The 6848-nt window shown below is 46.6% G+C and overlaps 1 pseudogene; it reads left to right on the top strand.

The window, feature by feature from the left end:
- Positions 1-4783: 4783 nt before the first annotated feature.
- LOC110543596 (POU domain, class 5, transcription factor 1-like) lies at positions 4784-5904 on the top strand (annotated as a pseudogene).
- The last annotated feature ends 944 nt before the right edge of the window (positions 5905-6848 follow it).

The raw sequence follows: 6848 nt of genomic DNA, 5'->3' as shown, positions 1-6848 counted from the left end.
TGTGCTTATGTGTATATTTTCAGGGCTAACCAATTGGTGTTCTCTTCCTGGGGATAGACTATTTCCCCCACTCTCAGCATTCTGAAGTTACCTGTAGTTCTTTGTGTACGGTTGAGACCTTACATGTTAATAGTGGAGTTTTTATTACGCGTGTGTGTGTGTGTGTGTGTGTGTGTGTATCAGCCACGGTGAACATGGAGCAGTTGAGGACAACATATGGGAGTTAGTTCTCTCTCCACCTTATGTGTCCAAAGGGATCAAACTCGGATCATCAGGTTTAGCAGGAAGTGCTTTACCTGCTGAGCCACCTCACCAGTCCCATATCGGTGTTTTAAACAAATACCATTTTGGGTCAAGTTGAATACAACAATCCTCCATATCAAGGATGTTCATATATCACCTGTAAGAAAAATATACTCAGCTGCTTGAAACACCGAGGTCATAAAACCGAAGATGCATCTATCCCTTTGCCCATTCTCGGGATGTGGAAAGCACAGTTGTTTCACGTGTTTTCACCTAGTCCTTGAAAGAACCTCATGCAGTTTTAAAAAAGAGGAAGCAAGGTGGCAGCCTAAATCATGAGCTCAGGATTATCCAGCTGGGAAGCACCAGAAGCCAGATTTGGGCTCAAGCCTCCTGAGGTCAAATCTTCTTCTTTCCCACACTGTTCTCTCCACTGCCTCACTAATGACAAGGCTGACCATTTGGGCAGACGGGAGCGCTACACAGCAAAGATATTGCTAGAATTATTTTAAGTACACCAGGGCTGGTTTTGTTGTTGTTGTTTTGGTTTGGGGTTTTGTTTGTTTTGTTTGTTTTGAGTAGTTGTTGCCCAAGTTCATCCTGCCCACCTACAGAATTTTGCGTTTCCTAATAAGAGCCAGGGGGACTTACAATGGCAGACCACATCGTAATGATTGTTGTCACCTTGCTCTGTCCCCTTGAGTTGCCTGGGAGTGGCATGTTCTTCAGGGATAGGCCTAATGACTGGTCAGTCCTGGTGAGTAAGTATTTCCATCCTACCATTGTAAATTTTTATTATCTATAACAGGTGTGGTTAATAGACTACTTTCCTTTGGGGTATTTTGGAGGCAGTGCACCTTAAACTAAATTCCGCTTGTGTGACTTAATGTCTCCTAAGCAGATCTATTAGTACATCCTTCATATAACATCAGTTCTATAATGTTGAGTTTCTTCTCCATCAATGGGAGCATCTACCAGTTAAAATACTGTATAAGGCATGCCCCAACATTAAAAATATAAATTTCCAGGTGTGATAACTCACGCTTGTAATGTCAGCATGTGAGAGTGTGAGATAGAAGGATTGATTGCCTGTAGTACAAGGCTAGCCAGTGCTACAGAGTGAAGCCCAGTCTTAACAGTGGTCCACAAAACAGAACTATGAGGGGTCTAATATTTTTATCCTGCTTGTAAAACAAGTTAGCCTGCTATCATTTCATGAATACTGGAAGAAGATGCAAGAATATGTGGCCAAGACAAAGGACATCATTATATATAATGTGGCAAACAACATGAGGTATGGTTTACATTGATTCCTTTCTCCCTTAAGTCCCATGAAGGTAACAGGAACATGGGCCCGGGTAAATGTTGTACATGCAGTAGATACATGTCACAGCTGAGGGAGCCAAGCATAGAAAGTAGCAATGCTTTAATTATTTTTTAATTTATTTTACATGTTTGAGCATTTGCCCTACACGTATACCTGCACCACACGTGTGCCTGTAGCAGTCAAATGTCTCATCAGATCCCTTGTAACTAAAGTTATGGATGATTGTGAACCACTACATGGATACTGGGAACTAAACCCCAGGCCATCTGCAAAACCAGCGAGTTCTTTTAACCACTGGACCATCTCTCGAGTCCCAGGAAATAGTGGTGTTTTTAAAAGGCCACAAAGTGGCCCAGTCTTGCTCTTGAAGGAAATATTTTTGCCCTTAGCCCCATAAGGGCATAGTATCTCTATCTCCTAAAGCTTTCCACTGTCCAAACTTCTGGAAAAGTCCATTTAGGGACCTGGAGATGGCTCAGTGCTGGTACCTCCTCCAGGCCTTCTCTGGAACCAGACATGCATATGTACATACACATATGTTTATCATGGTGCAGGCAAACATTCATACATCGGAAACATTTTTTTTTTTTTTTAGACTAGAGAGATAGCTCAGTCGTTTAAGAACTCCTGCTGCTCTTGCAGAGGACCCAATTTGGTTTGCAGCACCTCAACTGGACAGATCACATAGGCCTATGACCCCAGCTCTCCAGGGGACATGCTTCTGGATTCTGTGGTGCCCCAGCCCATGCACACGCACACACACAAAGAGAGAGAGAACATTCGGAAATATTAAAATAGAATCTAAAAAAAAAAAGTGATGGAGGGCCTGGGAATATAGCTCAGTGGTAGAGCATTTCCCTAACTTGCATGAAACCCTGAGTAAGATCCCTAGTGCTAAAATAAAAGTGGACAACAACAAAGTGACAGAGGAGGGGGCTGGAGAGATAGGTTACATGGTAAAGTGCTTGCCTTGCAAACATTAGGACCTGAGCTCAGTCCCTAGAATCCACATTAAAAAAAAAAAAAGACGGGTTTGTTGATGTACAACCATAATCCCCACACTGTGAAGGTAAAGACAAGGGCATCTCTGGGGTTCCATAGCTAGCCTAACCTACTTGGAAAGCTCTGGATCCATGAGAGCGCCTGTCAAAAAGTGAGGTAGATGACTCTAGAACAGCAGTTCACAACCTTTACTTTTCACAATCTTTACTCCTTTGGCAAACCTCTTATCTCCCAAAATATTTACATTATGAGTCTTAGCAGTAGCAACATAAATAATTTTGTGGTTGGGGGTCACTACAACATGAGGAACTGTATTAAAGGGTCACAGCATTAGGAAGGCTGAGAATCACTGCTCTAGAGGAATGGTATTTAATGACCTCCCCATGTATATGTGCACATGTGAGCTCATTACATGTACCAACACACACGTGCAATACAATTACAAAAGGAACCAGGGGTGGTGGCACAGGTCTGTAATCCCAGTGTTGGAGGCAGGAGGATCAGGAGTTCAAGGCCAGTCTGGGCTATGTGAAGTCTTGCCTTTAAAAATTAAAAGATAAAATAAAATAAAATAAAATAAAAACAACGATGCACCTGCCTGGCTCAAAAATAGACAGAGGCACAGGTCAAGGAAAGAAGAGACTGTGTCATAAATATCTGTCTTTAATAAAAGAAGCCTAGCTATAGAACGTATAAAGGAGATCTGTCCACATTTACAGGTTGGGAAGAATGTACACTGGGAAAGAGACTGAGAAAGAGTGACAGATGGAAGGGTGGGAGGCTGGAGGGATTGTTTCACGGTTAAAAGGCTTGCCTTGCAAACCTAAGGACCAAAGTTCAAAGGATCCACAGAACCCACAAACATGCAACAGACCGGCCCGGAAGAAGCTGGCTAGCCACATCAAAGTGCTCTGGGGTTGACTGCGAAACCCTGCCTCCCTGAGTGAGGTGGAAGAGTGACGGAGGATAATGCCCAAGCTCGGCTTCCAGTCTCCACATGCAGGTGCACACATAGGCAAGCACCAGCCCCCCCCCACACACACACACACAGGTGCATACCACACACACGTGAAGGGCAAGAAATGGCCATAACATCCCCGCACCCACAAGAGCCCTCTCCCCCGGGGGAAAAAAAAATCTACAGGTAAAAATGAGCTGAGCAACAGAACTAATACTAAGTTCTCAGTTGAGCCCAGCTGTGCTCAGAAAGAAGAGCCCCTGGGTGATGGCTGGCTCCCTTGCCTGTGGGGAGTTTTGCTGCAGCGGGCTTTTGCCATTCTCCAGCATCTGCAATTGGCAACAGATTGTAATTGAGATGCGCAGGACTGAATGGGATTCTTTTATCTAAAGGGGAATTTTGTAGGCTTGGAGTGTGCTTAAGAAAAGAACAGCTGTCCAATGCCTGAGGGACATTGTGAAACGCACCAGAATGTGGAAATAACAACAAGGGGTGGGCCATTATTTCCCATTAAGAGATCCATTTAGCATTCTCATGCTTAAGATGTCTGCTTATGTTAAGACAACGCAATGCTCCCTGCCTAATACAAGTCCTGTTTTCTCTTCAATGGCCCAATCAAGAATCTGTACTTACTGTAAAACTGTAGTGATAATTTTAGAGAATTTCCCTGATATCTATAGGAATGACAACTGTTTCCTATTGGCAAACACAGGTCACTACTCTGTGCCTTGAAACATGCAGAGCTTCCTTTTTCAATCCTGTTATCTCCACATTCAGTATATTTTGTAATGACATTCTCACTCTGAATACTGACTTTTACAGACAAACACACACACACACGTTTTCTAAAGCAGGCAGAAAATTGTGAGAAAAAAATAACACACCTAACAAAATACATGATGATCAAGATATCTCTTAAGCTTCTGTTCCTCCCTATTCAAGGTTTTCCTGTTTTTAATTAGTAGGTAGGAAAGAGTTGGGGCTGGAGGGTAAAATGCAGCTGTCCTCGTTTTAAATGAAACAAGAGGAAAGGTAAGGGATAGTTGAAGTCCCAGCCACCTCTTCCCTGGTTGACTGGACTTTCTGACTGAGTAAACATTTGAAAGTAGCTAACAGCATTAATTTCTTTCCGGAATTCTCTTGGCCAAAAAACAAAATTAATACAACCCCCAAAGAGCACCATACATGACAGAGAGGTCCCTAGGTGAGCCTTTCTTCTGTCAGACTCCCAGCTTAGGGTTCTCGCCCTCCCCATGGCCAGACACCTGGCTTCAGACTTCCCCTTCTCAACCCCACCAAGTGGGGGTGGTGGGTCAGGAGGGCTGGGACCAGGCTGGGTTGACTCTCGAACCGGGGTAAGCTTCTAGGGGCCTCCAGGTGGGCTCAGAATCAGGCCGGGCATTGGAGCAGGCTCAGAGGTGTTGAGGATCTCTGCATGTCCCCCACCATATGAGTTCCGGGGGTGGGGGTGGCATACTGTGGACCTCAGGTTGGACTGGGCCTAGTGCCCCAAGTTGGCGTGAAGACCTTGTAGCCTGAGGGCCAGGCAGGAGCAGGACCTGAGAGCAACTCAGAGGGGGCCTCCCCTGGGCCCCGGACTGTTGCCCCATAGCCATGAAGGTAGAGAAGGTGGAACCAAGTCCCGAGGAGTCTCAGGACATGAAAGCTTTGCAAAAGGAACTAGAACAGTTTGCCAAGCTGACGAAGCAGAAGAGAGACTCCTTGGGGTCCACCAGGCCGATGTGGGGCTCACCCTGGGCTTTCTCTTTGGGAACTATCTGCTGCTTTGAGATCTTGCAGCTCAGCTTCAGGAACGCGTGTAAGCTGCGGCCCCTGCTGGAGAAGTGGGTGGAGGCAGCCGACAGCAAGGAGAACCTTCAGGAGATACACAAAGAGGAGCCCCCGGTGCAGGCCTGCAAGAAAAAACGCACGAGCATTGAGAGCCTGAGAACCGGGGTGGGGGGGGGTGAGGGGGAAGGGCGGGGGGGGAAGGGCGGGGGGGGAGGGGTGGGGGGAGGCTGGAGAACATGTTTTGTTTCTGCAGTGCCCGAAACACCCTGCAGCATCTCAGCAACATCGCCAAGCAGCTCGGGCTGGAGAAGAAGGATGGGTCTGAGTGTGGTTCTGTAACCAGCCCCAGAAGGGCCAACGATCAAGCATTGATTATTCCCAACGAGGAGCATACGAGCCTGCAGGGTCTCCTTTCGCGGGAGGGCCGGTGTCCTTTCCTTTGCCCCCAGGTCTCCATTTTGGTGCCCCAAGCTATGAGAGCTCCCATTTCAGCATGCTCCACTCTTCAGTCCCTTTTCCTGAGGGTGTAGCCTTTCCCTCTGTTCCTGTTACTGCTCTAGGCTCTCCGATGCAATCAAACTGAGGCACCCCGGCAGCTTTGGGGGTTAAGTTCATGCACTGAGGAGGGATCGAAAACACAAAAGGGGTGGAGGGAAGAGGAAGTTCAATGATGGCATTAGTGGCGAGTCACTCATCATTGTGTTCTTAAATAAAAATAAATTTAAATTCTAAAACATAGCACCATGCTACGGAGCGTGGTCCTAAAACACTCCACCTCGGGGAGCCCATTAGACACGCAGGCCCTCTCTTGGGGGCTGGAAAGATGGTTCAAAGCTTAAGAGAATAGCAGCTCCTTCAGAGGAACAGAGTTCAATTCCGAGCACCCGCATAGCAGCTGACAACTTTAACTTCAGTCCCAGGAGACACAACACACATACTTGTGGCCTCCGCAGGCACTGCACACAGAAGGCACACAGATATGCATGCAGATAAAACATGCAGTTTGTTTTTTTAAAAAGAAAGTCAGATACTCAGGCTGGAGAGATGGCTCAGCATTTAAGAGCATGTGTAAGTTTTCCAGCACCCACGTGGTGGCTCACAACCATCCACAACTCCAGTTCCACAGACTCTCACACCTTCTCCTGACCTCCGTGGGCACCAGGCACGCATGCAGTATTCTACACAGCAGGCAAAGCACGCATCCAGAGGGGGAGCGGTAGAATGAAGGTACTCTGGCTGGGGCTGCTGCTCAGTTGGGAAAATACTTACCCAGCATGCACAAAGCCCTGAGTTCACTCCACAGAATATTAACAGGGTGCGGTGACGTCCGCTTGTGATCCCAGCACTCAGGAGGCAGAAGCAGTTGGGTCTCTGTGAGTTTGAGGCCAGCGTGGTCTACAGTGCGAGTTCCAAGACTGACAGAGCTACGTAGCAAGACACTGTCTCACAAATGATAAGATTTAATTTAGAAATAAAAAGAAACAGGGTGTGATTTTACATGCCTACAATCGCAGCACTTGGGAGGGA

This window comes from Meriones unguiculatus (assembly GCF_030254825.1).
Source record: "Meriones unguiculatus strain TT.TT164.6M chromosome X unlocalized genomic scaffold, Bangor_MerUng_6.1 ChrX_unordered_Scaffold_30, whole genome shotgun sequence".
Lineage (NCBI taxonomy): Eukaryota > Metazoa > Chordata > Mammalia > Rodentia > Muridae > Meriones > Meriones unguiculatus.
This window is presented reverse-complemented; position numbering and strand designations above follow the sequence as displayed.